Source organism: Salvia hispanica, chromosome 5 (genome assembly GCF_029641045.1).
Source record: "Salvia hispanica isolate PSC_SH4W2 chromosome 5, Shi_PSC_v1, whole genome shotgun sequence".
NCBI classification, from domain to species: domain Eukaryota; kingdom Viridiplantae; phylum Streptophyta; class Magnoliopsida; order Lamiales; family Lamiaceae; genus Salvia; species Salvia hispanica.
In genome coordinates this window covers 7,810,771-7,819,074 of record NC_142696.1, presented here as the reverse complement: position 1 = coordinate 7,819,074, position 8,304 = coordinate 7,810,771, and the positions used below count along the sequence as shown (strand labels likewise).

Below are 8,304 nucleotides of genomic sequence, written 5' to 3'. Positions count from 1 at the left end.
AGCCGAAAAGGGGAGTAAAAACGTATAGTCTGGAAATCTGGAGTCAGACGGCAACCAGCGACCGCCGCGAAGTTGTACGGCGACCGCCGGCGCCCGGCGGTCAGAGCTATGTGGCGGCCCGCCTCGGAAATTTACGCTAGGAGAAGAGTCTCGCCCGGCGACAGCCGGAGGACATGTGGCGGTCCGCCACCGAAGGGTCAAAGTCTCTGGACTCCAACGCGGCGACCGCCGGCCAAGGTGCAGCGGCCCGCCGGAGAAAGGCGGCGAATCCGACCAGCCCTAGATTTGCTCCAAGATTTACCAAATTTTGAAGATCTTTTCCTTCTATGATGAGGAATAATCTTCCCCTATAAATAGGACCTCAAGCTTCATCAAAAAGAAGTTTTTTTTTTCACACAACAAGAACACATTCATAGAGATCAAAAGCTAGAGTACTTCAATTGTGCAAGGAGTTGAAGAAGGATTTCAAGAACATCAAGAACGACAAGGATTCAACCTACGGGTTTTATTTGCTTTAGTTTTATGTTCAGATTGTTTTCCCTTCAATCTATGTTTTTAGTTTATTCAGTCATGTGTAACTAAACTCATAGGATTCTAGGGATGTGTTAGTAGCAACTTTGGTTATACAATTCCGTTTTCTATTTAATATCCGTTTTGTTTTTACTTTGTTTCTTCCCTAAGTTAATCATGATGCTTCATAATTGAGTGACACAATTATGTATGATTCAATACAACTTGCTTCATAACTGTGACAGAGTTCTAGCGAGTTAGATCCACTTAGTAGACACTACAGTTAGCTTCCTTTAAAACGGCACTGTTAATTGAGAGTGAGGACTTTTCAAGGGTCTTAGGAGCTTTTTGGAGTTACGTGTTAGGATTGACAACCCTAATGTTAGTAATCAACGTTTGTATCGCATGAGCATAAGCTAGGTGACTCGTCCTTTCAAAGTATTAACTGTGCTAGGGTATTGTAGTTTGGAATTTGTACAACCATAAAAGCGAAAGCACATCCCTGGAATTCCCCTTATCTCTATACTTTTCTCTCCGTGATTTGCTTGTTTTTAGTTGTTTACTGTTTTTAATATTTACTGTTTTCAAAAGTTTCCAATAATTCTTGTTTCTCCAGATAGTAATTGAGTTCTAGTAGAAGATAGACACTTTGTGTACATCTTCCCCGTGTTCGATACCCGGTACTAACCTTTTGCTATACTATACCTACTCTGTATACTTGCAGGTATTTATAGTGCAAATAAAAGGCGCCATCAAGTTTTTGGCGCCGTTGCCGGGGAAGACAATTCACTTTGGAGTGATATCTTCAAACGGATAATTTTACTACTTTGGATTTTTATTGCTTTCTGTTTTAATTTTTTTTTTTTTTTAGTTTAATTTGTTTTTGTTTTCGAGTCTTGCAGGTTTTGTATGCGAACGCGTTCTGGGAAGTACATCTTAGAGCCGCTTGATTTAGAGCTTGAAAGAACTCGTAGAACCATAAGAAGTGAAAAAGGATCAGGAAAAATGGGTGACCGAACAGATATTGAGAAGCTGCAGGAGATGGTGAAGTTGCTGATGGATGAGAGAGATGCGGAGAGAGCAGCCCGAGAAGCCATGGAAAAGAAGAACAAAGAAACATTACCTGTGATGAACATGTTCAATCATGGGAATATGATCACTTTTCCTAACGGCCCTCGTATTGATGCTAACAATTTTGAGTTACGCATGCCCCTTATCCAAAGGGTCGAGCAAACTCCTTTTGCAGGTAGGGCGACTGAAGATGCTAACCGCCATCTCTCCAAATTCATGGAAATCGCAAACACTCTGAAATTAAATGGTGTCGACGACGATGCCATACGGGTAAGACTTTTTCCATTCTCATTGATTGATTCTGCTAAAGAGTGGTTTGAGTGTATGCCACCAGAAAAGGTCTCCACATGGAAGGACATCGTAGCTACCTTCCTCGACAAATACTACCCGCCAGACACTATTTTGAAGCTCAAAAGTGAGATCTTTCAGTTCACACAAGGCCATGACGAGCCCCTCTATGAGGCATTTGCTCGTTTCAAAGCTCTTCTTCGAAAGTGCCCAAACCATGGTTTTTCCATAGACCATCAGGTAGGAATCCTCTATAATGGATTTAACGAGAAGATATGTGCTATGCTTGATTCAGGGGCAAATGGAGGATTTCTAAGAAAGATAGGAGAGGATGCCATGGCGGTGATCGAGGAGTTCGCCACCAACAGTCGGGGGTGGTCTAAGGAAAGGCATGCCACGAGAAGAGTAGCAGCCATAGAAGAGGCCGAGGAAAGTTCTTTTGCTAAGGAGTTAGCAGAACTGAGAGTCAGGATTGATCAAATGGACATCTCGAGGAAGGAAGATCCAATTCCGGCAACTTCCATAGTGGCAGTCAATGCACCCGAAACTGCCATATCAACTGTGGAAGAAATAAACTACATGCAAGGAGGCGGTCCCAGAAACTACAATAACAATTATCGCCCTAATCAGGGGGGCGGCAATTTCAATAATTATAATGGGAACCGTCCGCACCCAAATCTTTCTTATTCTAACAATAATTACTTGCAACCCCCTGCAGGATTTAATGTTAGCAAAGGAGGAGTGGTTGAGCCGATGAAGAAGGAAGACAAGTATGAACAAGGAATCACGAAGATTTTGGAGGTAATTACGCAAGATAGGAAGATTAATGACACCAAGATCGGAGTGGTCGAAGCAAGGATAAACAACCTCGAGCAAGGAATGAACACAATCTCGGCAGCTGTAACCAATATTACCACTCAAATGGAGCAAATTCAGAAGAAGTTAGATGAGGATAGAGCAAGGGCAGCAGCAAGAGTGGATGATATTAATAAGAAGTGGGTGGCAAAGCAGAAATCTGGGGACTGCCCAGTCGCCGGCGGACCGCCGCAGACCCCGCAGCGGCCCGCCACTGAGACGGCAGAGACACCAACCAGGCAGGACTGCCCAGTCGCCGGCGGACCGCCGCACACCCCGCGGCGGCCCGCCACTGAGACGGCAGAATCGTCCACTAAGCAGGAGCTTGTGCGGCACAACGGGATTGTACTCCCTTTTCAGCCAAAGAGGAAGTTCAAGCTTGAAGAGCAGTTCAAGCAATTCCTTAACATGTTTTGCAAAGTCCATACTAACATTCCACTTGTTGAATCGTTGCAGGAGATACCAAAGTATGCGAAGCTACTAAGGGAGACAGTAATGAGGAAAAAAAAGCTGACTAAAGCCGACCTTAAGCTACCGCATCATTGCAGCGAGATCATCCAAAAGGAACGGGCAGTGAAGCAAAGAGATCCGGGCCAGTTCATCATTAGGTGCCAAATTGGAGAAGGGAAGGCACTGTGCGACTTAGGATCGTCCATCAATCTCATGCCACTGAAGTACTACGAAAAGCTCAACATCGGGCCACTCAAATCTTCAGATGTAACACTCAGACTGGCCGATAACTCGTCCATCAAGACAGTAGGTATGATTGAGGATGTCTTAGTTAAAGTCGATGATTTTATTTTTCCTGCCGACTTTATTGTGCTCGACATGAAAGTAGACAAGAACGTCCCTCTAATCTTAGGGAGAGATTTTCTTGCCACTTGCAAAGCTTTGATTGATGTAGGTCGTGGCGAGATCACAATCAGTGATAATCATGGTCAATCCACCTATAAGATCGAGAGCGAAATGCTAAAGTTTGAGGAGGCAAAATGGGCAAAAATGGAACAACAGTGCAGAGCAATCATGGCTACCGACTTGACCAAGGCCAAAGATCCCTTTGAAGCGGAGGATCCTTCAACCTCCACTATTTACATTATCAAAGAGGTAAGACACTCTTCTAAAAAGGGTGATGCTAATTCTTCTACATCTGCTCCACAGAAGAAGAAACACAAGAGAAAGAAAACACCCAAAGAGGACCCCGAGATATACGTCATCAAAACGAAAGAGGGGAAGTACAAGTGGTGGAAGAAGCTAGGGACCAAATTGCTCCCTATGCCAATTTTCAACACTCGAGTTATTGATCCGCCCAACTAGTGGGCCACTTCAAGTCGAGCTAACGACTTTAACAAAAGCGCTTATTGGGAGGCAACCCAATTTTCTTTCTTTTTTTTTTTTTTTTAATTTTATTTTCTCGTTTTTTTTTATGTCTGTTAAAAAAAATAATAATAATAATAAAAATAAAAATAAAAATTTTTTTTTGGTGGCGGTCGCCGCACTTAAAGCACGGCGGTCGCCACACGTGTGTTAACATGTGCAGGAAGGATCGGGCTTAGGGCGGGCCAGAGTAACCGCTGCACGGGCCGCGGCGGCCCGCCAGGATTGCTGTTTACGAAGGCCCGTGTGGCGGCCCGCCACGAGAGACGCGGCGGTCGCCACACGCAGTCCAGAGACGGGATTGCAACCATAAAAGGTATGTTTTCCATTCCTTTTCACATTCCTTCTCAAATTCCTTCCTTGCACACAACCCCCACCTATATAAATCACCAAATTCACACACCCACACTATCATTCTCTCAATTCTCTCAAAGTCTAGAGCTCTTCTTCTACAAATTCTCTCCACAAAAAGGTATGAATCCTAACTCAATTTCTGGGTTTTTCTTTACTTCTTCCATGGATTGTGCTTTATTTTGGGTGAATTGTTCGGTAGAATCTCTTAATTCATGATGAGGGATGATTATGTGTATGAATTTTTGAATTCTATGGTTTAAAATTTGCTTGATTGGTGATTATTAAGTTGTGAATGATGATTCTCTCTTGGTTTATAGTGTTTAAAAGCTGCAATCATGTTCATAGCATTGTGAGGCTATTATTACTTCCATGAATTGCAATATTTGTGATTTTGTAGAGATTGTTGGTTTTTATGGATATTTGGTTGATACGTCTCTGCATGGGGGATGAATTCACGTTGGGGGATGTTTTGTTGTGTCCTAATTTTGTTGATTTTGCTTAACATGTTATTATGCTAAAAATTAGGATGCTATTGTACCCAAGCTTGCATATAAGATCTTATCTCTTCATTTTTACTTGGTTGAATGCAAGTTTGGGGGAACTTTTGATCTCCCACTTGTTGATGCTCTTTTAAGAGTGTAATTTCTTTTGTAGGATAATGGGATCAAAAGGGAAACCGGAGAATGCGAAGAACTATGGCATTAGCCTTGCCACGGAAGAGCAAAAGGCTATGTGGAAGAAAGTGTCGGCCCGAGAAACGGCACCTTCTAGATATCCCCACGATTTCCCTCTCCAAACTTTGGGGATCATGGAGGATTTTTGGAAGTTGTGCTTTGCAAAAATTTTCGCAGGATCTGACCTCTCCGTGGCGACCGCCGCAAGCTCTGCGGCGGTCCGCCACCTGAACGCTGGAAATCATCTTTGACATGCGGCGACCGCCGAACAGCTGCGGCGGACCGCCACCTGGGCACAATTTTCCAGCGCGATTTTTCGAAATTCTTCGAATTTTCGCCCCGCTCAACCTCTACGCGAAATTTTTCAGGGTACGTTTTTGTTTTCAGTAGTATACTCACGTCCCTACCGACTCTACAAACTTATTTTACACTTTGTTGTAAATAAGTTTGGGGGGATGAAGTGGTGGACCGTGAGTTTAGGGTTTTCTTTTTGTTTGTTTTTGCTTTAATTTTCCAAAAACCCGTAGGAGATTTTTGTGTTCTAAAAATATTTTCTTGAATCCATGTCATGAACATAACATGAAGAACTTAGAAACACGCATGCTTAGGGACACATTAGACCGAGTTGCCAATGATATTATATTCCATCTATGTTTAAGTGTGGCCTAACGTTTTGATATGATAGTTGGGTGAAAAGGTGCATAATTAGTGAATTGCTTGTTCGCCTTGAATCGTGCTTCTACCTTGTGAGATTTGAGCCTTAAATTCTTTCTTGTGTGATTTATCTGTATGCATGTATATGTTTCTAGAACTTGCTCCTAGTCTGCCTAAGTTTACATAGTGTTTAAGTTGATTTAGGAGGATGTTAGGCCGTCTTTTCTTAGCTACTTTTATATCCAAAATTTTCGACCCTCTCAAATTTTTCCTTTGGAGCCAATTTTGAGCCTTTAAGCCTTTTCTTTGGAAGCCAAAATAAATGGGGGAACAATTCCTTGGGTTAGTATAGTTTTTGTTATCTTCTTTTGTAAAGGAATTGGAGAGATAAGGAGGAAAGTATAAAAAGTAGTGTGCTTAATATTAAGAAAGTACAAGTTGTGAAATTTTGAGAAAAATTCCAAATATGTGCTTGATCTTAGAAAAAAAAGAAAGGATGTGTAAAAGAAAAAAAAAAGAAAAGAAGAAGAAAGAAGAAAAAAATGTGTGAAAGGTTGTGAAAAGAAAATAAAATCAAAGGATTGAAAGTAAATTGAAGGAGAAAAATAAAGTGTTAGAAGTGCCTTAAGTTTTAGAAAAGTGGAGTCATCTTAACTCTACTTGGGATATTTTTATATTTGAGTCACTTTTTAGCCAAATATTCCTCACCTACCAAAGAGCCTACGTTACAGCCGAAAAGAAAGACCTTTCGGACTTTTGATGCTTAATCACATTGAGTAGAGGAGGGATTAGACTTTGAGCAAGCCTATGGTAAACTTTGCATGATGCATGATTTGAGTGATTTACACTTTACCTTTATACACTTTGAGAGTGAGAGAAAGAACACTTCCCATCTTTGGAAGTTTGCCACATGTGAGTGCTTGAATTCAAGGTGTTCCACGAGTTAGTAATGAAAGTGCACTATTAAGCCTTGCTTGATTTGATTGTGTTAATCCATGCTTAATCTATTCTTTCATCTTTTGAGGCAATTATGACGTCTAGTCCTTGTGCATTCCGTGCGTCTATTCTTGTGTCTTTAGTGTTTTGTTCGAGGACAAACAAAAATGTAAGTTTGGGGGAGTTGATACGCCCGGATTTTGCACTGTTTTAAGGCCATTATTTGGTCCGTTTTTGTTATCAAAATCACTCTACATGTCCATTATTTGCATATTCTATACATTTTGGTATTTTGACGTGTTTTGTGAGAAATGTGCATATTTGAGCCGAAAAGGGGAGTAAAAACGTATAGTCTGGAAATTTGGAGTCAGACGGCGACCAGCGACCGCCGCGAAGTTGTACGGCGACCGCCGGCGCCCGGCGGTCAGAGCTATGTGGCGGCCCGCCTCGGAAATTTACGCTAGGAGAAGAGTCTCGCCCGGCGACCGCCGGAGGACATGTGGCGGTCCGCCACCGAAGGGTCAGAGTCTCTGGACTCCAACGCGGCGACCGCCGGCCAAGGTGTGGCGGCCCGCCGGAGAAAGGCGGCGAATCCGACCAGCCCTAGATTTGCTCCAAGATTTACCAAATTTTGAAGATCTTTTCCTTCTATGATGAGGAATAATCTTCCCCTATAAATAGGACCTCAAGCTTCATCAAAAAGAAGTTTTTTTTTTCACACAACAAGAACACATTCATAGAGATCAAAAGCTAGAGTACTTCAATTGTGCAAGGAGTTGAAGAAGGATTTCAAGAACATCAAGAACGACAAGGATTCAACCTACGGGTTTTATTTGCTTTAGTTTTATGTTCAGATTGTTTTCCCTTCAATCTATGTTTTTAGTTTATTCATTCATGTGTAACTAAACTCATAGGATTCTAGGGATGTGTTAGTAGCAACTTTGGTTATACAATTCCGTTTTCTATTTAATATCCGTTTTGTTTTTACTTTGTTTCTTCCCTAAGTTAATCATGATGCTTCATAATTGAGTGACACAATTATGTATGATTCAATACAACTTGCTTCATAACTGTGACAGAGTTCTAGCGAGTTAGATCCACTTAGTAGACACTACAGTTAGCTTCCTTTAAAACGGCACTGTTAATTGAGAGTGAGGACTTTTCAAGGGTCTTAGGAGCTTTTTGGAGTTACGTGTTAGGATTGACAACCCTAATGTTAGTAATCAACGTTTGTATCGCATGAGCATAAGCTAGGTGACTCGTCCTTTCAAAGTATTAACTGTGCTAGGGTATTGTAGTTTGGAATTTGTACAACCATAAAAGCGAAAGCACATCCCTGGAATTCCCCTTATCTCTATACTTTTCTCTCCGTGATTTGCTTGTGTTTAGTTGTTTACTGTTTTTAATATTTACTGTTTTCAAAAGTTTCCAATAATTCTTGTTTCTCCAGATAGTAATTGAGTTCTAGTAGAAGATAGAAACTTTGTGTACATCTTCCCCGTGTTCGATACCCGGTACTAACCTTTTGCTATACTATACCTACTCTGTATACTTGCAGGTATTTATAGTGCAAATAAAAGGCGCCATC

General features: G+C 41.7%; 1 non-coding gene across 1 annotated transcript; it reads right to left on the bottom strand.

Annotated features, from left to right (window-relative positions):
* Positions 1-1,986: 1,986 nt before the first annotated feature.
* On the bottom strand, positions 1,987-2,093 carry LOC148924297 (small nucleolar RNA R71). The gene has a single exon (XR_016131889.1). It is a non-coding gene; the product is annotated as a small nucleolar RNA R71 (small nucleolar RNA).
* Between the last annotated feature and the right edge of the window lie 6,211 nt (positions 2,094-8,304).